Here is a 24,139-nt window from a genome sequence, read left to right on the forward strand (position 1 = left end):
TAACTAATGATCGGAACTTGTTTAACGTTGCTTCCATTTTGTTCATGTGTATTATGAAATGATCTAATAATCATAATGCACACGATTGGTTGTTATAAGTCTATAAATTGTGATTTTAATATTTATATCGATACACATTGGCACGATTTTTGGGCCACAGCACAACAGTGCACACCCAAGTAGCAAATACATTGAAGTGTACACTTTGCATCGCTTTATATTACTTTAAATATATTCCAAAGGTTATGTTTGATTGACTTTAACGAACTTCGTTCTAACAAACTTGAATATAGCCATAAACTGAAATTGAATGCACGGTCATATCATATATTATCAACCGCCTTGCCTGTGCACTCATGTTCAAGTTGGAATTCGTCGTGTACGTTTTTCCTAAACTTGGATAATATTCAATCATTGCCTTAAATTGGTGACGCAGAGCTTGATTACATAGGATTTCACTTAATTTTCAAGGTAAGGATACATTTTATTGTATACGTCGTTTACGAGTTCGTTTATTACGAAGATTTACACTTCTAAAGATAAATGAAGATCGAAATTTGATCTGAACAAGAAAAAAAAAGAGAATAAAACAAAACAATACCATGCTGGACAGTCGTCGAAATGCTAAAAATTCTGTTTGGTTTTGGATTCGTTTGTTTACCGTGTCGACAGACGATAAGAAACCGAGTACAATCTACGTAACTATATATAAATGAGTTGGAAGTTCGAACGGTACTAAGCCGAGTATAACAATGGAATTATTATCTCTTAATATAGCCGATAATCGCTGATAAGTAAAACCCGACGATTTTGTTGTTGACGAATTCGTCGACTTTGCAAATAAGGAACACTTGACCTACGATCTATACTTAAACATTGAAAAAGTTCGTAATCGTCAAAGTTAAGGAACAAGGAGTCGTATCCAACGAATTCGATATAGATAGAAATCAGTGAGTAAACAAAAAAATGAGAGGAAAACAGTTGACAATTAAACTGCTTATTTATAACAAAAACATATTTTTGTATAGTTAAAAGTATAACAGTTACAATCTCTGACGTTTCGATCCTGTCAGGATTTTCTTCAGAGGCAGACCGGTTTAGTCCGCCTGACCGGAGCGTCACGGTCTCGTGCTATGTATTGAAGATAAGTCAGTAATATTGTTAGACTCTAGGACAAAAATTGTTGCCGCATTGTTTAGTATATTCATAGCCGAATGTCAGAAGAATAATGAAGTCCTCCGAGTTAAGTTAAGTATAGCCTTCCTGTGTTTCATATAGATGTTTGGTTCACAGCAATGCAATAGGAGTGTGTACTTATATAACACGCTCCTATATATACCATGTACGGTGTATACGGAATATGATATACCATTTATATCTTAAGTAGGGTACTCGCTGCAGTGATCTTGAGCAAAATCAGAAGAAAAAAACCCCCGAATTAACTGAAACCGAAAATGTTAAATTCACACTAGCGCCTATATGTAATGTCCATATAATGTTTTAGACATATCTCTAGCAAAAACAAAATGCATGCCAACTTGGATATAGTAACTAGTAATACTTGTACTTTGGACCCGGTCTTTTTTTGGCACGTGATTGTTGAACAGCGGGAAATTTAAAGCAAATATTATTCATCGAGTATGTAATCAGTCTATACATATCGGTATGTCGTTGTTACTACTTGCAACACTCACAACTCGTTCTATATTGTCCGATCTCAAGAAGAAGATGTGGTTTACAGAAGCCATCTGGCTCATTGGTTTGGCGTGTTACATTTTAAAGGGCATAATATGGAAAATACTTAGCTTAAACATGATGGGTAAGTTCCATACTTTAGTCTCTAATTATCTCTCATAATAAACTAGCTGGCCATGCACCTCACACTCCTTGAGGTGGTACTATACTGAACTGAAAATCGGTCGCCTGGGTATGTTGCATATGCAGATTTGTTGAAAATGAGTGGTATTAAAATGACAAAGTGGCCGACACCGTCAAACCATGCATGCATATTGGATAGCACACTCACAGTTTATATTATATTAATCAATCTGTGACTATAGAACCCTGGCCAGCTATGTTGCTTCAGTCGCCATCATTCAGTCTTGGCAGCAGCGACGTAGCCAGGAATTTGAAAGGGGAGGGGGGGAGCACTTTTTGCGATTGATATGGATTCTCAAATTTGTAGGCACGACTATCAGAGCCGTATATAGAGATACGGCTCTGACGACTATCTGAGCGGAGCGCCACCATCAGTTGGCGCGGAGCGTACAAGAAAATTTTTGGTTTTACAAACCCCCCAGATGGCCGGAAACGGCCCTTCCCGAGTGTTCATTCTGGTTCCCTGCAGGCCTCTTCCTAACTTGAGACACCTCATTCAATATCACTTTTAAACCCAAAAAACAAACGAGTTAAACTAGTACGTAATTCAATACTACATAATGTATTAAAATTAGCAAGGTACATGTACAGAGTAGTCTTACTTTTCAACTTCTGATACTTGTAGATACAAAGATAGGCCAGAAATGTCTTTGCTACAACTATGGCCAGTAGTTGTCTTTGATACAACTGTAGCTAGTAAATGTTTAAGTTAGCCTAATAAGAGAAGGCGAGAGCTATCCGACGATTGCCATCTGATGCAAATCTCAACTGTTTTCTCAACTGAAATATTATCTGCGTAAACGGGTTCTTAACTACATGTTAAAACACTGACAAGATCGGATCCTAGTCTTTTGCATGAAATGGCACGCGATAGAAATGACAGCCTAGATGACAGAAGAATAGGTCACCTAATTTAGCCATATTCTTGCTACGTTCATTTCAATAGTGTTTCCTGTCTATAGACTCTTAAACTCGTCCAGCAAGCTTATCGATTTGAATTATGGGTAATTTAAAAAAAAAGATAACTTGGCCCAAAAAATGTAGGTCCGGGCCTACAGTGCTACATATATACTGGCTACGCCCCTGATCATATGATATCATTATCAACAGATTTTGTTTCCTGTTTTAATTCTTTTACATGTTCTTTTACATAATATATCGAAAGACAAACATAGTGCTCTTTTACAATTTTTCCAGTAGGATGATTCTTGTTTATTGTCAAATGTCTGGACTTAAATAAATTTGACGAACTTTAACTGATGGACAATATAAACTTTCATATTTTGTAATATAGCCAGATATGGAGTGGCCTAAAAACAAATATCGTTATCGCAGTGTATTAGCAGTGTAATACTTATTACAGGAAGTGCGTATCACGTACGATTGCTAGCTTAGCTTCATAACATGCTGTTCGTGCAACAACTTAGGACGACTCATAGAACGAACGTTGTCGACGTTGTTGTGCATACGGTTCGTGACATTTCATAGAGTGCGGTTAGGTAGGCAATATATATGTATTTTATTACGCAGTGGCCAACTGTAGGCTTGTAATTGGCTATAAGCTAAATTTAGCTAATTGCATCTGCCAAACTAAGTAAGTAGCTGAATCAGTAGGCCTGAATGTTACTACGATTACAATCGAGTTAACGGAGCTGACGAGTATTGAAGATCAAAAGAGCACTGACAAAATACCATGCTAAAAAAACGACAGTTTGTAAAAAAAAAAAAATCAACACTGAAAGGGGGGGAGCGGTCGCTCCCCCTGCTCCCCCCCTGGCTACGTCCCTGCTTGGCAGAATGAGAAGTATAGATTGGTTGCATGTTTCCATTGAATAAACGTACTTCCTTTGCATGTTATATAGGTTTCTATAGCCTGCAGCAATAGTAACCCGTTAAACTCGCTGTTTACAGTCTGTGATGATGAACTAGACAACTGAATAATCTCATTATACCCCTGCAGTCTAATTCAGGTGTGCTATACTCCATATAGAGTCTTTATGTCAATCCCCACAAGTGTTCTCCGTCAGGAAAAGTGCTACCAAGCAACAGAATAACATTTTTCTTGATATATTATCAATCAGGATCTATGTTGGGGAGAGGGGGTTGGGGGGTCAGGGGGATTGGATGCTGATGAGCATGAATGGAATTACATGTAGCGCAAAAATTGGGAGAATTGAGGCAATGTTTGAACCACTATCATGTCTTCCCAAGATTAGCACACGAAAATTGCTAACTGGTGAGTACAAAGAGGCCTTTTTTAGAAGTGACGAAAACTTTGGGCTCTCGTAGCTAAAAATCTACAAGGTCATGTAAGATACGGATGTTGAAGTTGCTATGAATGGCCAACGTGTCAGCAATCCAGGGAAGGGGTATAGGATTAACTAGTGAGAACTGCTACAATAGCTTTACAATAGCTTAGATAACCACATCACTTTGACGGTCTGTGTGTAATTCAATGAGGCATTTACTTGGAGTATGCTACCTTCAACCGCACCGCCTGCGAATGTAGCGATATGTCACTGATATGCATGGAGTACATTGACCTCCTTAAAGACGTTTTTTGTTTTCACTACAGGCCCCAGTAGAAGTATTGTGGTATAAACCTCGTTAAATATACCAATCTGTCTTTACAATATTAAAACTGTATCAGAGCTTTTAAAGTATACATGAAGACATGTAAAAGTCCTGTCAAATTCAAATTTCAATCTTACCAGTTTTATATAGTAGACTAACAGTCCAAAGATTTGACCAGCTATAACCGCTTTACAAGAAAAGTAACCGTTTAAACAGAAAAAATTAAACCGGGTTACGATGTTTTTTACATCAGAGTACACATTTTTTGGTTCCTTTATATTTTACTACTTTGATTTTCCAGGACTACCTGACCATATAGCAATGGTGTTTTTATCTGGGGTTTTTTTCTTTCTGTCCCTCTCTGTAGATCAATATCCGATCCAGTGTACTGAAGATATTGGTAAGAACATTCTTTTGTTATAGTTGATATTTTGTTTTCGTGTGGCTTAACACAAATGTTTACAGTTGGATCAAATTGATACCAACAATAGCGGATAGTACATGTAATTTTTCGATTTTTTTTTTTCATTTGAATCCGATTATTGTTTCACTAATGGGAGTACTTAACTGTTTGGTTAGATTTATTAGTCGTTATTTTATGTCGAGGCCTTTTATCTATTTCCCTTGCTAGAATTATAATTAACAGCTAATCGATAAAAAAGATAATCGTATTGTAATTTCGAGCAGGAGCACAACAACGTATACATATACACAAGTTAGCCCCGCCACCAACTCACATACACACCTGTCACCAGAAGAATAAACCGCGGAGGCTCAGCTTCCGACTCCCCACCCCGACACGCACACAAGATATTAAAACAAAATACAACGTATAGTGCAATAAATATATATATATATATATATATATATATATATATATATATATATATATATATATATATATATATATATATATTAATTTACAGTGTACACTGTAAAAACACTTGGGTCATTTTTTGACCCAAATTTGACCCAGCAACTTAGTGGAATCTCCACCAGCCCAGGTTTGGGTCAATTTGACCAAGGATCTGTGTCATTTGACATCTGACCTAAAACTGGGTTATTTTGACCCATACGCTACTTTGACCCATATGCTACTTTGACCCAGCTTTTGACCCAGTGGTTAGTGCAATCTCCACCAGCCCAGCAGATTGGGTCAAAAAAATTGACCACGTAAATGGGTCAAAGCTGAATTTACATTTGCAGTTGCAGGAAGGCTATACAAGAAATGAAATAAGACTTCGATTCCTAAAGATAAATTAATTTATTCAAAACACAAAGTGGTGTTACAATAAAGCATGCAATTTCTTCTATTTCACACATAATTATCGATATTCATTTTGTTTTATTCCAACTAGAGCATCATAGTAACAGTAAAAATCAGAGTAATGTGATAACCATAAAACTAAACAAACAATGAACGCAAGAACATAGGCTAAGGCTAATGTACCAATTGAGAATCATTGGAAACTAAGCAATGTTCTTTAAAATCCTGACATACTTAACTAAAACAACTGATCATTTTTATTCATGTGCACAAACTTTAGTTCACTGAGGAATATGTTCTGTACTACTTGAAAGACTTTAATTGTTGATCTCACAGCTAGGTTTGCTGCAGTGTTTGTAATATTAAGTTAATCAAGACTGGAGCATGCACTCACTCTCTACTTGTATCCTTAGTCACTGTAGTAATTTGATTATTAGCTAGCATTTCTAATTGTTTTTAAAGAATATAAATAAACAACATTCCATAGTTATCAATTGTATAAAATGTTAGGTATACAAAGGAGACATGTAGTACATCAATGGTGGCTGTAAGAAATCAAATATTTTGGAAAGCTCCATGTTTGGTGGGGGCTTTGTCATGGTCAAAAGTCAAAGACAATATCAAACATATTTTGCAGTGGGTTGGTGGGGCAAGACAAACCCTATGGCCAGCTGCCAATTAATAAAATCTTGCAAGCATATCCCAAAAGTGATAATTTCCTCAGTAGTTCTTGTACCAAAACAGCATTAGATTTGAATGAGGAAAAGCTGTTTATAACATACAGTACAAGACTTATAATCACTGAAAAGTCATCAATAAATGGAAACACTGTGAATAAATATTTTTGCACCACCAATATGTTACAATATGTATTAAATTTTCAGTTGCTCAGGCAAAAAATGTACATCAGTCATGCTTTTGGCTAGTTGTGCATGTATGGTGGAACACTAGTTTTGCACCACTGCTTGTGAGGCAGTTCTGCTTCTTTAGTCCCTCTAAACTTAACAATAACAAATACCAATGAAACTTAAACCTTGTTCAAGGTAATATAACATGCAAACATAAATAGCAAACAACTTTGTCACATTATGTAAATTAAAAACCTCATGTAATCATCCCATCATGTTAATGACCATGAACTAAGTGTTAACCTAATGTTGCACTGCCCAAGGTTTACAGGAGATATGTTCATATCCCTTATATGTGTTTTGAGAAAATTATACGATATAAGGTTACAATGTATAAAAAAAAACAAATAAATCATATTAAACACTACTTTTGACAAAGTTGTTTACATACCTTTTTTCTCTTACTGACTACTTAAAAAAGCACGCAGGCTTCTTACTGACGGGGATGTCGAAACCTTTCCTTTCCCTTCACTAACCTTAATGAGGAATTTGTGTATAAATTCCCAGGTTGTTTGACACTGGCAGGGGTAGGCTATGTCAAACAAGTACAATGATTTGAAAGAAATATCAAAAGCTGCAATCAAATCTGTTGCTGGCAGAGCAACCCCTTTGATGATCACAAATGACTGAGTCGGATACCTTCTATCACCAAATGCAAGGACGAATGGCTGCTTTCGAGTTCTATCTTGCTTAAGCTCATCTTCCATGAATTGAGGAAGATTGGTCCCAACCTTTGGAAGAAAGAAAATAAATTGCTGCTTTCAATGCACACTTAATTCTGTTGTCACTAATTTAAATAATTAGCAAATCTTTTCACTTGAATCATTACCATAGCAGATTTAAGATTCTGTTGACCTTAAATGATCTTGGACCTCCATGAAAAAATAGAGGGATCATCTACTCACAAAGGGCTACCTACATACTAAGTTTAAGGTTCAAGCAACTTAACTTGGCACCTGACTGTTATAAGTGAAAAATCATCATGACATTTTATGTGATTTAATTACATACCAGTAGGAATGACTGAGGATGTAGGAATATCAGTTACTTAGCCTACACAGTTAAAAGAAATTGACCAACATCCCTTACTAAGTATATTGTGTGTAGACTGTTCAAGATAATGGTATTAGTACCTTTTGGATCTGTTTTTATGTTGAACTTTACAGGTGTAGGCTTCTTTACTTCTTTCGGTGTTGCTTCTTGTTTCTTAAAGGCATGGGATCGTTTTCGGGTAATCTTTCCTCAAGATAGTCTGTAGCATAGCCTGTAGCAGGATGTTTCCCATGGGCTTTTGGGTACCATGCTACCTATAGTCCACAGATAAAAATAGGACATATATAGTTAACTTCAACTGTTCAATTACACCGACTATATTCTTGGCAAAGACTGTTTGTTGGAGTATATCATATTTTACTGCAGTGGCATAACCAGTAGGGGAAAAAGCCCCCAATTGGTCACCCCCATCTCCCCCAAATTGACATACAAGTAAATTAGTAAGATAGAAATGATGAACCATTTTACATCTTTTCCACCCCTTAAATACAAAAATTTTATCCCTCCCCTTACACCCCTTCCCCATATCTTGTCCCCTCCCCTTGCACAGACTCCTTGCTACCCTTCAGCTCTCCCCACCCCCACTAAAAAGTCTGATTATACTACTGTTTTACTACATTTAATAGCACACTGTTAACTCTCTGTTCAGCAAGATAGCTATTAACAAGTAACATTATACTAGTCTTAGCCTCTAACGTTATATTTAGTTAAACTTATGTAGTGAGGTTAGGCCTATGCTTTATCAAAGACCAAACGTTAGGTCTAACATTACAGCTATCTATGTATCAGTATCACTATCACTGTATCTGGGTAATTATGGGCTTGTCTGAACCACGGCGCTCGCAGCACTAGTAACATGTTACTGACTTAGGCCTAGCCTATCATCATATCTACAATGGCATACTATCATATAGTATTTAACTAATTAACGTTGCGAGCGCCTGTGGCCTGAACTAGTCAGCATACTTTGGCGTATATTTACCTTTGAATATTGGTATTTACATTGGCAAACCCCAGTCATCAAGGATGGAACTAACAAACGTGTCCATTTTCAGACCCCATCAAAGTTTTTGATTCAACAAAGACTGCCTTCTTGGTCCTGACTTTATGGTTTGTAGATTTGTGTGACGGTGTTCAGCTGTTGTCTACGAAAGGCGTCATGCAAAAACGCTGAAAGTGGTCACATGACATAACTTATCCAATGAGAAAAGTCTTTGAGAATGACCCAGTGCAAAAAGTCAAACTTTCATCGAGCTATTTCACAATTTCAAACAATCTTGCGTAATAACTCAACCAATACGACCCATTTCTGGGTACAGTATGGCTGACTCAGCAGATGGGTCACACAAAATGACCCAGGTGTTTTTACAGTGTATACAACCTAGCAGTTGAAAATTCTTCAATGTTTTTTTGAAATTTTAGTATCTAGTCACTCTTCATTTTAGCAATATTTGACCGAGGTTTACCCCTCCCTGTAGACCCCTCCCAGGACGACAACATGTTTACCCCTCCACCCCCTCCACCCCTTTAAACATATACATGTGCAAAGTTTGCCAGTCAGATTACGAGAAACCGAAAGATAACCAATTCAATTTGGCATATATATAGAAGCCTATAACCTGAATGAGCCGATGAGAACATGGGGAACTGGAGGGGGACAATTACTAGTACATATGACAATTTCGCCCAAAAGAAGCTCGAGAGACTGACAAATGCCAATTCTTTCTAAAACTATAAATATGCCAAACATCTATTAAGTTATTAAAGGTAGGAATACGTACACATGGTTCAAATTTTTGTTTCTAACATAACGTTTATCATGGCTGAACTAATAAGTGTATATGGGAGGTGACCATTGGAAGTCAAAGGTCATTGTGAGATATCACGTAATATATGAATCCATTGGCATGACATTTCAGCGTGTGACAAATCGGATGCAATTTATTGGCTTCCATATTGTCCCTCTGTTTCCTGGTCTCATCCCAGAATACAATCTTGCCCACTGACAAATAGGGTACGCTTTGTCCTTTGTGTTTTTTTCTTTGTCAAGTGATTGTGTGGGAGATTTGAAGCAAATATTATTCATCGAACAGTATGTAATCAGTTTATACATATTGGCATGTCGTTGTTATTACTTGCAACTGCACAACTCGTTCTATATTGTCCGATCTCAAGAAGAAGATGTGGTTTACAGTAGCCAGCTGGCTTATTTGCTCCGCGTGTTACATTTAAAAGGGCATAATATAGAAAATACTAAGCTTTAACATGATGGGTAAGTTCCATACTTTAGTCTGTAATTATCTCTTATAATAAACTAGCTGGCCACCTCACACTCCTTGAGGTGGTACTATACTGAACTGAAAATCGGTCGCCTGGGTATGTTGCATATGCAGATTTGTTGAAAATGAGTGGTATTAAAATGACAAAGTGGCCGACACCGTCAAACCATGCATGCATATTGGATAACACACTCTCAAATTTTATATTATATTAATCAATCTGTGACTATATAGAACCCTGGCCAGCTATGTTGCTTCAGTCACCATCCTTTCTTGGCAGAATGAGAAGTATAGATTGGTTGCATGTTTCCATTGAATAAACGTACTTCCTTTGCATGTTATATAGGTTTCTATAGCCTGCAGCAATAGTAACCCGTTAAACTCGCTGTTTACAGTCTGTGACGATGAACTATAGACAAATGAATAATCTCATTATACCCCTGCAGTCTAATTCAGGTGTGCTATACTCCATATAGAGTCTATATGTCAATCCGCACAAGTGTTCTCCGTCAGGAAAAGTGCCAAAAAAAGCAACAGAAGAACATTTTTCTTGATATATTATCAATCAGGATCTATTTTGGGGGGAGGGGGTTGGGGGGTCAGGGGGATTGGATGTTGATGAGCATGAATGGAATTACATGTAGCGCAAAAATTGGGAGAATTGAGGCAATGTTTGAGCCACTGTAATATCTTCCCAAGAGTAGTACACGAAAATTGCTAACTGGTGATTACAAAGAGGCCTTTTTCAGAAGTGACGAAAACTTTGGGCTCTCGTAGCTAAAAATCTACAAGGTCATGTAAGATACGGATGTTGAAGTTGCTATGCCAACGTGTCAGCAATCCAGGGAGGGGTATAGGATTAACTAGTGAGAACTGCTACAAGAGCTTAGATAACCACATTACTTTGACGGTCTGTTTGTAATTCAATGAGGTATTTACTTGGAGTATGCTACCTTCAACCGGACCGTCTGCGAATGTAGCTATATGTCACTGATATGCATTGAGTACATTGACCTCCTTAAAGACATTACTTGTTTTCACTACAGGCCCCAGTAGAAGTATTGTGATATAAACCACGTTAAATATACCAATCTGTCTTTACAATATTAAAACTGTATCAGAGCTTTTGATATGAAACATGATGACTTGTCAAATGGCTGTCAAATTCAAATTCAATCTTACCAGTTTTGTATAATAGGCAAACAGTCCAAAGAATTGACCGGCTATAACCCCTTTTCAAGAAAAGTAACCGGTTAAACAGACAAAATTAAACCGGTTCACGATGTTTTTCACAAGAGAACACAGTTTTTGGTTCCTTTGTATACTACTTTGATTTTCCAGGACTACCTGACCATATAGCAATGGTGTTTTTATCTGGGGTTTTTTTCTTTCTGTCCCTCTCTGTAGATCAATATCCGATCCAGTGTACTGAAGATATTGGTAAGAACATTCTTTTGTTATAGTTGATATTTTGTTTTCGTGTGGCTTAACACAAATGTTTACAGTTGGATCAAATTGATACCAACAATAGCGGATAGTAAATGTAATTTTTCGATTTTATTCATTTTAATCCGATTATTTTTTCACTAATGGGAGTACTCAACTGTTTGGTTAGATTTATTAGTCTTTATTTTATGTCGCGGCCTTTTGTCTATTTCCCTTGCTAGAATTATAATTAACAGCTAATCGATAAAAAAGAAAATCGTATTGTAATTTCGAGCAAGGGCGCAACCACGTATACATATGCACAAGTTAACCCCGCCCACCCAATCACATACACACCTGTCACCAGAAGAATAAACCGCGGAGGCTCAGCTTCCGACTCCCCACCCCGACACGCACACGCAGACAAGATATTAAAACAAAATACAACGTATAGTGCAATAAATATATATATATATATATTAATTTACAGTGTATACAACCTAGCAGTTGAAAATTCTTCAATGTGTTTTTTGAAATTTTAGTATCTAGTCACTCTTCATTTTAGTAATATTTGACCGAGGTTTACCCCTCCCTGTAGACCCCTCCCTTGACGACAACATGTTTACCCCCCCCCCCGCCCCTCCACCCCTTTAAATATATACATGTGCAAAGTTTGCCAGTCAGATTACGAGAAACCGAAAGATAACCAATTCAATTTGGCATATATATAGAAGCCTATAACCTGAATGAGCCGATGAGAACATGGGAAACTGGAGGGGGACAATTACTAGTACATATGACAATTTCGTCCAAAAGAAGCTCGAGAGACTGACAAATGCCAATTCTTTCTAAAACTATAAATATGCCAATCATCTATTAAGTTATTAAAGGTAGGAATACGTACACATGGTTCAAAGTTTTGTTTCTAACATAACGTTTATCATGGCTGAACTAATAAGTGTATATGGGAGGTGACCATTAGAAGTCAAAGGTCATTGTGAGATATCACGTAATATATGAATCCATTGGCATGACATTTCAGCGTCAGACCGCCGATGACTGCATACTTACTATAACAGCTCTTTACACATGATGGTACAGTTTAACTTAACTGGTTGTAAAGAATGTAACTTAATACTCCGTTTCTCCCATTCACGTGGTTACAAACGACTAACAAGAATTACTTGATTGATAAGGAAGTCATTCTTTTTACAACTTTCAGAGACTCCGCGTGCTTATATTTTAACCATTTTTAAGGATAGGGCCTATAACAGGAAAATGTGTGACAAATCGGATGCAATTTATTGGCTTCCATATTGTCCCTCTGTTTCCTGGTCACATCCCAAGAATACAATCTTGCCCACTGACAAATAGGGTACGCTTTGTCCTTTGTGTTTTTTTCTTTGTCAAGTGATTGTGTGGGAGATTTGAAGCAAATATTATTCATCGAACAGTATGTAATCAGTTTATACATATTGGCATGTCGTTGTTATTACTTGCAACTGCACAACTCGTTCTATATTGTCCGAACTCAAGAAGAAGATGTGGTTTACAGTAGCCAGCTGGCTTATTTGCTCCGCGTGTTACATTTTAAAGGGCATAATATGGAAAATACTAAGCTTAACATGATGGGTATAAGTTCCATACTTTAGTCTGCAATTATCTCTTATAATAAACTAGCTGGCCACCTCACACTCCTTGAGGTGGTACTGTACTGAAAATCGGTCGAGTATGTTGCATATGCAGATTTGTTGAAAATGAGTGGGTATCAAAATGATAAAATGGCCGACACCGTCAAACCATGCATGCATATTGGATAACACACTCTCAAAGTTTATATTTTATTAATCAATCTGTGACTATAGAACCCTGGCCAGCTATGTTGCTTCAGTCGCCATCATTCAGTCTTGGCAGAATGAGAAGTATAGATTGGTTGCATGTTTCCATTGAATAAACGTACTTCCTTTGCATGTTATAGGTTTCTATAACCTGCAGCAATAGAAACCCGTTAAACTCGCTGTTTACAGTCTGTGGTGATGAACTAGACAACTGAATAATCTCATTATACCCCTGCAGTCTAATTCAGGTGTGCTAGTCTATATGTCAATCCGCACAAGTGTTCTCCGTCAGGAAAAGTGCTACCAAGCAACAGAAGAACATTTTTCTTGATATATTATCAATCAGGATCTATTTGGGGGAGGGGGTTTGGGGGGTCAATGTGATTGGATGTTGATGAGCATGAATGGAATTACATGTAGCGCAAAAATTGGGAGAATTGAGGCAATGTTTGAACCACTATCATGTCTTCCCAAGAGTAGCACACGAAAATTGCTAACTGGTGATTACAAAGTGGCCTTTTTCAGAAGTGACGAAAACTTTGGGCACTCGTAGCTAAAATCTACAAGGTCATGTAAGATACGGATGTTGAAGTTGCTATGAATGGCCAACGTGTCAGCAATCCAGGGAAGGGTTATAGGATTAACTAGTGAGAACTGCTACAAGAGCTTAGATAACCACATTACTTTGACGGTCTGTTTGTAATTCAATGAGGTATTTACTGACAGCCTGCGAATGTAGCTATATGTCACTGATATGCATGGAGAAAATTGACCTCATTAAAGACGTTTCTTGTTTTCACTACAGGCCCCAGTAGAAGTATTGTGGTATAAACCTCGTTAAATATACCAATCTGTCTTTACAATATTAAAACTGTATAAAAGCTTTCAAAGTATACATGAAGACATGTAAAAGTCCTGTCAAATTCAAATTTCAATCTTACCAGTTTTATATAATAGACTAACAGTCCAAAGATTTGACCAGCTATAACCGCTTTACAAGAATAGTAACCGTTTAAACAGACAAAATTAAACCGGTTTACGATGTTTTTTACATGAGAGTACACATTTTTTGGTTCCTTTATATTTTACTACTTTGATTTTCCAGGACTACCTGACCATATAGCAATGGTGTTTTTATCTGGGGTTTTTTTCTTTCTGTCCCTCTCTGTAGATCAATATCCGATCCAGTGTACTGAAGATATTGGTAAGAACATTCTTTTGTTATAGTTGATATTTTGTTTTCGTGTGGCTTAACACAAATGTTTACAGTTGGATCAAATTGATACCAACAATAGCGGATAGTACATGTAATTTTTCGATTTTTTTTTTTCATTTGAATCCGATTATTGTTTCACTAATGGGAGTACTCAACTGTTTGGTTAGATTTATTAGTGGTTATTTGATGTAGAGGCCTGTTATCTATTTCCCTTGCTAGAATTATAATTAACAGCTAATCGATAAAAAAGAAAATCGTATTGTAATTTCGAACAGGGGCGCAACCACGTATACATATACACAAGTTAGCCCCGCCCGCCCAATCACATACACACCTGTCACCAGAAGAATAAACCGCGGAGGCTCAGCTTCCGACTCCCCACCCCGACACGCACACGCAGACAAGATATTAAAACAAAATACAACGTATAGTGCAATATATATATATATATATATATATATATTAATTTACAGTGTATACAACCTAGCAGTTGAAAATTTTTAAATTTTTTTTTTGAAATTTTAGTATCTAGTCACTCTTCATTTTAGCAATATTTAACCGAGGTTTACCCCTCCCTGTAGACCCCTCCCAGGACGACAACATGTTTACCCCCACCCCACCCCTCCACCCCTTTAAACATATACATGTGCAAAGTTTGCCAGTCAGATTACGAGAAACCGAAAGATAACCAATTCAATTTGGCATATATATAGAAACTATAGAACCTGAATGAGCCGATGAGAACATGGGAAACTGGAGGGGGACAATTACTAGTACATATGACAATTTCGTCCAAAAGAAGCTCGAGAGACTGACAAATGCCAATTCTTTCTAAAACTATAAATATGCCAAACATCTATTAAGTTATTAGAGGTAGGAATACGTACACATGGTTCAAAGTTTTGTTTCTAACATAACGTTTATCATGGCTGAACTAATAAGTGTATGTGGGAGGTGACCATTGGAAGTCAAAGGTCATTGTGAGATATCACGTAATATATGAATCCATTGGCATGACATTTCAGCGTCAGACCGACGATGACTGCATAATTACTATAACAGCTCTTTACACATGATGGTACAGTTTAACTTAACTTGTAGTAAAGAATGTAACTTAATACTCCGTTTCTCCCATTCACGTGGTTACAAACGACTAACAAGAATTACTTGATAGATAAGGAAGTCATTCTTTTTAAAACTTTCAGAGGCTCTGCGTGCTTATATTTTAACTATTTTTAAGGGTATAACAGGAAAATGTGTGACAAATCGGATGCAATTTATTGGCTTCCATATTGTCCTTCTGTTTCATGGTTACATCCTAGGATTTAATCTTGCCCACAGAGCAGGGCGGACTGGGTCTTAAAACCGGCCCGGGCATTTTTCACCTAGACCGGGCCATTATTTGTTGAAATGTTACTTCTTATATGGGTGATCGCCGTCCTGGAGGATCGGTCTAAGGATTATGTCCCTCCCCATTGAGATTTTATTGAAGTTTAGGAATGCCTAGATGCAAAATGGTACTTTATTTCTCAATTTGTAGGTTACAATATTTATATACTAGGAAATCATGATTTTCTATAGGGTAGTCCCCTATACTTACACACACTTTTGTCGCCCTATTCAATTAGTGTGGGGATCTATTTCGCGAAATCGGTAAACCGGGGACAAATACTCAAAGTCGTCAACTAACCTTCGTATTATATTTGATAACCAAACACCCTACTGTATGTGGGTTATTTTTATTCATACATAATCTCGCAGGACTTAGCCACTGAGTGATATCCAAATAATCTAATCAGATTTTACCTTTTTTTACTTCGTTTTCTGGAGGACGAGGTGCATATTAATAAAATCTGTATTCTCTGCCAATGCTATGTAAATGTCGAATGCATTGGTCACCGTACTTGTATATCTTGTCGTAAAAATATTAGCACAGACGGGTTGCCAATATCACGTTCTTTTGTTACGAACTAACAGGACTAACTATCATGGTGATTTCATGAGCTGATTCCCACAGTTAAAAATATATTTCTACTCAGCCCGTCTGTATGCTATTAACTACTGTGAAAATGGGCTGTAATTTTTTTACCAGACTCCCCAGCCCACCGGCCTACCAGCCCACCGGGCAATGCCCAAAAGCCCGTGTCAGTGGCGGCGGAACCGGGGGGGCTTGGGGGGGCTCAGCCCCCCCAATGAAAAAGTTGAGGAGGCAAATGCGGCATGATAAGCCCCCCCCCCCCAATATTTACCAAGGCTCCGAAACGTGCATCTGTCCAATGCACGCGTATACTATATAGGTGTAATAATCTTAGTAAATGCTGGGGGGACCCTCGGCCCGTCCCCTGGCTATAGACCACATTGTCACCCCAACCGCGTCCGATGGGATAGTGGGATGGTGGTGGTCTGGGTAAGGAATCACAAAAGGGGTGGGGTGGGGTGGGGTAGGGTGGGAGTGGTGGGGAGCAGGGCGAACATGGGGGGGGGGGTAAATAAGAGTAATAAGCTAAACGCTACACTCATCAAAATTTGCGTTTACACTACGAGTACACGCAAGGCGTGGAACATGGCTCTATGTTTAAACGCAATCAATTATAAACGAACAAAACCACGATATTAGCATTTCACCTATACTATATAGGGTACATGCATTCGTGACAGTGCTTGGTTCATAGAAATTTGTTGGCAACTGCACATGGTTTTGGAATTACCCATTTGTTGACATTAAGAAATGCTTTCTGTTTTTTCTTATGACATTTATTTAATTATTGCATTTAATTGCAAGTAGTAATTTACTACACTCAAAAACGTCTTTGCGAGTACACTACGAGTAATAGCTACTCTCTAAAAACACCATCGAATGTACAAATTACAATGTTTTTACAGATTTTTACGTGCAATCTGAGAAATTGCAGGCTTGAGACCCATATTTTAGGGCTAGGTAATCGCAGTATAAAACACTCGGGAAGTGCCGTTTCCGGCCATCTGGGGGTTTGAAAAACCCAAAATTTTCTTGTACGCTCCGTGCCAACCGATGGTGGCGCTCCGCTTAGATAGTCTCCACACATTAGCCCCCCCCCCCCCCAATAATTTTCCCGTTCCGCCGCGCCTGGCCCGTGTTGCCAGTCCGCCACTGCCATTAGAGTATATTAGAGTACCAATTTGTCCTTGGTTTGATAACTCAGTATATAGAATCTCGTTATGTGAGTCTTCTTGATGTTAATGGCCTATCCTAGAAAATTGGATAGTTCGTAATGATCGTATTTCGTATACTCATATTACATATTACTGGTTGTGTGCTCCATATGATTGGAGCAAAAACAGAGGGGAAAAAAACACAGGAAAAACCCAACAAGTTTTGAAATTAAGAGAAGGAATCCAATAACTGAATATTAAATGCACCCTAGCGCCTATATATAATAATAATATAATGTACATATAATGTTTTAGACATATTTATAGCAAAATGCATCAAAACTTGGATATCAACTACCAATACTTGCACTTTGGACCCAGTTTTTTTATTTTTTTTATTGTGTATGTATGGGTAAGTAAGATATAGTTGACTCTTATAATCTCTTATCTCTGGACTGTATAACAGATATCGGAAGGTTCGTTCAAAATGTCAATACTCTGTGATTTGACTAACTGAATTGCCGTATTGCCAACGATGGTTTTTCCCCCAAGTTTCTCGTGCTCTCATTGGCCATCTTGGCGCGCCATACACGCATATATAGTTAGCAGTGAATATGTGCTTTTCCTGACTAACGTGTATACATGCCTAGAACATTTTACTTGGAAAATACACAGGCGTAGCTTTGTGATAAATCACTGAACCTGAGAGAAATGTTAACTATATAAAGACCCACTGGTTACTTGGCAACTCAAATGCAGTAGTACAGCTCTGATAGTCTACGTTATATTAGTCTTTATAACCCATTATAACAAATGGTGTTTAATTGGTTCTACTAGAACATAGGTTCTACCTATGGAATCTTGGTCTTCTAAGCCTCAGTTATTCATTTCGTAAGTAACGATAACCGAATAGTTTCTGCAAAGGGAAGTACTTTGTGACTAGGCCCGGTGTACAGAACAATTTGTGGCGATTGTGTGATTTTAAGACTTGTTATCGCTTGTGATAATAAAAAAAAATTGTTTATCATATATTACTACGGTATCGTCAATGTAAGAATTAGCAATTCTAATGTAAAATTCACAAATATTATAATGGTTTTTATTCATAACAACCGAATATGGTGTTAATAAAGTCAATGTTCGTAGTAATACCAGCATCCCCCACCCCCCCCACAACCCACCTATATCCAATCAGCTGGTATATGGAATATGCCTTTATCAAGGGTATTCTTGTATCTTATAATGTAACTAACCTTTAGGGCAATAGGTGATGTTTGATTCCGATTGCAACTTGAGAATTTCGTTTCTGAGCATTTTTTTCAATGAGACCATAATTACAATATGGGACATACAGATCCACCATATTTTTGAACGTTTACTCGATGCAAATGTATTACCACAGTCACATCCCATCAAAGAACAATTCTGCGCCCTGTGCGCGGAAACCTGCCTATTATTTGTGATACGAGCTGCCTTTGCGATGTGTGCTTTCATCTTCCATTTGGCACACGCATAAAATGGCTGGCAAATCCAAATTCCATCTAACTAGTTTTGTATAACGGACTCATTTCATTTTTTTTTACTTTTGTATTTAGTTGGTCTGAAGAAAGCCGACTGAAGTGGGTGGCGAACCTTACAAGTAGTCTGGTTATCCCAGTCAATCATTATTCTTTTTATTATTTATTATTTTACGTGAATTAGCATACCAAATAGTAACAGTTGAAACACCCGCGCAAATTTGGAGCTACGTGTTTCCAATTCCCTCAAAGGACACTTCAGGTGGTACAACATGTCACAAATTCAATTATCAAGACATTGACATCGCTTTGTAGGAACTATTTGTCAATTTTGTCTCCCACAGGATCTTAAGAATGAGTACCTCTTTCATTCGACAAAAACAAATCTGTAGATATTCTTTTTTAACTATTTAGTGCCAGTAATTTGTCGCTATAATTGGTCTACCGGGGATACTTCTTTTTTCTTTTTCTTTCTTTTTTTCATCATTTTTTCTTTCATTTTTTTTATATATTTTTTTCATGTGTATACAGTATATTTCGTCAAAAGGAGAGCACGAGAGACCGACAAATGCCAATTTTATAAGACATTTTAATAATAATATAATAAACAGTTCGTATATAGCGCAACTTACAATAAGGTCTATCCGCGCTGTACAAAAGAAAGTGAAAGATATGTACACAATATACAATAAGAGTAAACAAACAATTATAACAATGAAAACAGGTGTGTCTTCAAAACAGTTTTGAACATCTACACAGACACGACATTCTTTATGTTGAGTGGGAGTTTATTCCAAAGGAGGGTTGAGGAAATACTAGAAAGATCGCACACCATAAAATTTAGTGGACACAGGGTGCATAGAGAGCAATGATTGGGTGCTAGAGCACAGACGGCGAGTTGGGGTATAACTTTGAATAAGTTCACCCAAGTAGTGTGGCGCAATACCATACATTTAAAGGTTAACAGGAGTACCTTGTAATCAATACGCAGTTTGACAGGTAGCCAATGAAGGTCATGAAGTATGGGGGTGATGTGATAGACAGGGCTAGTACGAGTGATCAGCCTGCAGGCAGCAGAGTTTTATGTATATATTTCACGATTTGAGGCATACCCAAACAGACGGCTCTCATGCATATTATCTGGTTAATTGAGGGAAAATCCTTGTATGGGATCTGACTATTACTATGCAAACTAATCATCAGGATAGGGAAAGGGAAGAGTACATATGGGCAGCAGATGTTGGGACAGTCACTTTTCAAGAAGATATAAATGACATTATCATGAAATTATTTTATTATTGACTATACTTGTATATGTGGATTTATTTTTATGTAATATCACTTTGTTCTGTTATAGGCTCATTATGCAGGAAGTCATCGAACAGTTATAAAAATTGACGACAGCAAGTTGATAAAACAAAAATTACTTTATTTCCTGTTTGATTGTTTATCAAGATACTTAGGAAGTCCGAATGAACGTTTTGCTTCCTTTCTTTCCCAAACAGAAAATGACAGCGCCGGTCTAAATTTCTCCGAAGCAGGATTTCCTATCTGCCACCCATCCCACACAGTTGACGAAGAAGATCATGATTAGGCCTTTCTTGACACATCTTAAACTAACTATGCAAGAGAAGAGGAAAGGAAAGAAAAGACAGACAAAGAAAATATTCTTGCATCTTCCGATTCTCCTCTGTTTCTGCCATCAGACATCGACGAATGTAGAATATGACTCCGCTGAAATACTTCTGAAATGGCCAAAACAATACCATGAAAATGGCAGGATGATTTCTCTTCGACTTGAGAATATAAGTGACCATTCTTTGACGTCCTAGCATATTTACTTATGACTCTTTACCCGAGAGATGGAATTATATTCTAAGAACAGTTTTCCGTCGTTGAAAAGTGAAAATCTCTCAAATCCAATATCTCTGAAAATAACGTTGTATACTATAACAGTGATGGACTGGGGATTTCTTGGAATTTCTAGAAGACAAGTGTCGGAATGGGTACTGAAATTAAAAAGGCAGCAATGCCCACGTGCCGCGAAGTCATAGGATTTATTCGCAATTTGGTAGATTGATTTGAGAGAAAAAGTTATGCAGATTATTCTAACTGCCATAGGGAAAATCCAGAGGGACTGGGGCTGGGACGGGGGAGGGCAGGCATAACACCTTGCGAAACCGATTAAAATTTCGCATATCTATATCACAGACGTCATTATGGCCAATGTAAGTAAAGCGAAAGTGACAGCCTGCATCACTGACCAGGGGTGGCGGAGTTGCCGAGGGACGTACGTGAGGGTGGGGAGGGGGGGGGAGATAGTAACACATTTTTCAATGAAAAATTCCCTTTCTAATTTTCATAATGAAAAAGTTCATTTTATTTCTCATAAAGTGCCCATTTTTGTCGACAAATTACAATACAAATTTAATCAGAAAGAGTTGTAATATTTTCAAGTTAGTACTGGAATGCGTATCGTACAGAAGTTCCAATTTGCCGGCAGGTTTTGAGGTGTTTCGTGATTTTAGCCCTCAAATTAACCTCACAGCCCCTCGGAGTCGCACCTCCCCCATCATTCCCAAATACGAAAACGAAAACTGAACAAAAAAGTAACATGTTATTTTAAGGCAAATATATAACAGATAAGTCTTTGTTTCTTCGTTAAACGTTTATCATGAAATGTAACCAGCAAGTTTAGTTTAGCCAGAAATTGGCATATCTCAATGGCAGCTCCCTGATCAGATGAAGTGATGACGTGGTTATTGCTTGTGGCGATACCTCCCTCCCCCTTCCCTATCCCAAGTCTTGTGATATTCACATATTTCAACTTATTGTGTTTATTCTGCAAATTACAAATAAAAGCAAAATAAGTAGAGTCCTTTTCCCCTGCCAATGGCAGGAGGAATACTTCCAACGCTTCACTTAAAATAATCAACAGTTAGTGGTTCCATAAAGTATCCTGCTCCTCAAAGAATTGTGTTTTATGGGGAAATTCGTTAAAGCTAACACTTATTACTCAAACTGTGATTCAAATTGAAATATCAAAATATATCGACAGTCTACCAACTTAGCCGGGTGGGGTGGGGTACAACAGACTTCCACTGGTAGGTTGTATATTAAAATTTATTATTTAAAAATTATTTATTGAAATAGTAAAAGTGTTTTATGATGCACAACATTTTTTGGTTTAAACAAGATATGTTTATTTTCTTTTATATAGACCTATTTTTCAAAATTTGGGGCAATATTATTTTTTATGTGTTTATTGTTTTGCTTATGGTGAGATAGGGGTTGAAAGTTTCATTTATATTTCGCTGTAATGGACTGTAAGCTTCTTTCTTTATATTATGTAAATTATTAACCTCGATTCTTTCGTTTTGTTTGATATTTAGTTGATCCAATAATGTAAACTTCGATTATACCTCTCTACAATGGCGTGTTATGTTTCAAATTCTTTCAAGACAAAATTACACTACTTTCAATTTCGTTTTCTTCATCGTATACTTGGGACAAACCATCTTTTGAGTTTGGTGGGTTTAATTGACAATCCACGGTGTACTTTCTGCGGCCCAAAGGAGGAGACTACTGAACATTTGTTTTGGGAGTGTAAAATTATTTCTGATTTTATTTTAGATCGTGACTAACAAACCAATCAGAGGCGAGGATTGCAATATGCTAATAATTTATTTTTAATTAATTCACCAGGTGTACCGCACTAGATTAACCAGGCGTAACCAGGATTATGTTGACTAATTTAGGCAATATCCAGGATAATGTTAGCAAATTGTTGACCAGGAGATTTTCACCAGGTTGTTTTTGGAGTGTACACAAGCTATGTCTATCGTGTGAAAACGATCGTAGCCTCCATGAGGATTCGAAACCTCCACTTCCCCCTCCTCCCTACCCCTACTCAATATGCATATGACCTAATCGTCTGTCGAAGAGACCGATCACATGTTTTACAGTCTCAATTTAAAGAGAGTGGATCAATTTGATTGGTTTTTGGCGTCCAGACTCTGTCTTGTGTGAAATTTGCTTTTAACAAATATTTGATTCAGATAATGTAGTGAATAATATAGCAAACAATGGGAATATATAGTTTTTGATATGAAAAATTTAAAAATTTAACAGATGTTTCAATAATAGTTGATTGCCGAAAACATATCCGACTTGGAAAAAATAAATTGTCTATTAAAAAGTTAGGCAGGTTATTAATTTCCATTTTAGGCACAGCAGATCATGAAATTGGTGTAAATCTCAACAACAAAAACTGAACTGCCCATAGCAGGGACTCCTTATGGCATTATTTTCTGAACATTCAAAAAGGGACACATTTACAGTTTTCATTGGAGATGTCACTGCCCTATCATACATCTGTTCAAAGAGGAATGTTTACAACTGGAACACAGATAAAAACTGGTAAGTATTTAAACATGGTACAAAACTCAAATAAAGACCTTTGGAATATTTTTTTTTACTTTTAAATTATTTTCTAACAAATATGACCGGCTTCTGTTAGGTGCAGAAGTAAATAACTCTTTTCTGCTTTTATGTGTCATTTTGTTTTGGCAGATGAAGAATATTTGTCCCAATAGGAGCTAACAGCCATGGCAGAGTATAGTACATAAAACACAACCTTGGGCCTTCCATACCATTGCAAACTACATGAAAAAACTGCTGGCTGAAGTTTACTTATCTCTGGGATGGTTAGCACTGTTCAATGTAATGCATCTGAATAATGTCAAGTATCTACATACCAAAATACTGATATGCTTAACTACAGAAGAAGTTTGCCATTCAAATTTATCTACCATTTTCATATAAAAAAAAAGCAACAAGTGAACATGTTCATTTATGTTGCTGCAATGTTCATGCTGTATACCCTGGGCTGACCCTCTGTTTCTGGAAAGAATCGGAAACGATTACAGAAATCATTTTTCGATACCAGAGAATTCCCGCAAACAACATGATTAATCATGAACAGTGTCATACACATAAAATGTCTATAACTCTTCACTCATTGTTTTTACCAAGATTTAAACTTAACACGTC

The 24,139-nt window shown here is 37.2% G+C and overlaps 2 long non-coding RNA genes across 2 annotated transcripts; one reads left to right on the top strand and one right to left on the bottom strand.

The window, feature by feature from the left end:
• The first annotated feature begins 305 nt into the window (after positions 1-305).
• Positions 306-22,534, top strand: LOC139966143 (uncharacterized). Its single transcript, XR_011792485.1, has 5 exons — positions 306-471; positions 4,820-4,852; positions 11,367-11,399; positions 14,394-14,426; positions 20,593-22,534. It is a non-coding gene; the product is annotated as an uncharacterized lncRNA (long non-coding RNA).
• On the bottom strand, positions 5,879-9,051 carry LOC139967124 (uncharacterized). Its single transcript, XR_011792898.1, has 3 exons — positions 8,663-9,051; positions 7,761-7,934; positions 5,879-7,358 (listed from the first exon to the last, which is right to left on the bottom strand). It is a non-coding gene; the product is annotated as an uncharacterized lncRNA (long non-coding RNA).
• Positions 22,535-24,139: the final 1,605 nt, after the last annotated feature.

Source organism: Apostichopus japonicus, chromosome 4, assembly GCF_037975245.1.
Source record: "Apostichopus japonicus isolate 1M-3 chromosome 4, ASM3797524v1, whole genome shotgun sequence".
Taxonomy (NCBI): Eukaryota; Metazoa; Echinodermata; class Holothuroidea; order Aspidochirotida; family Stichopodidae; genus Apostichopus; species Apostichopus japonicus.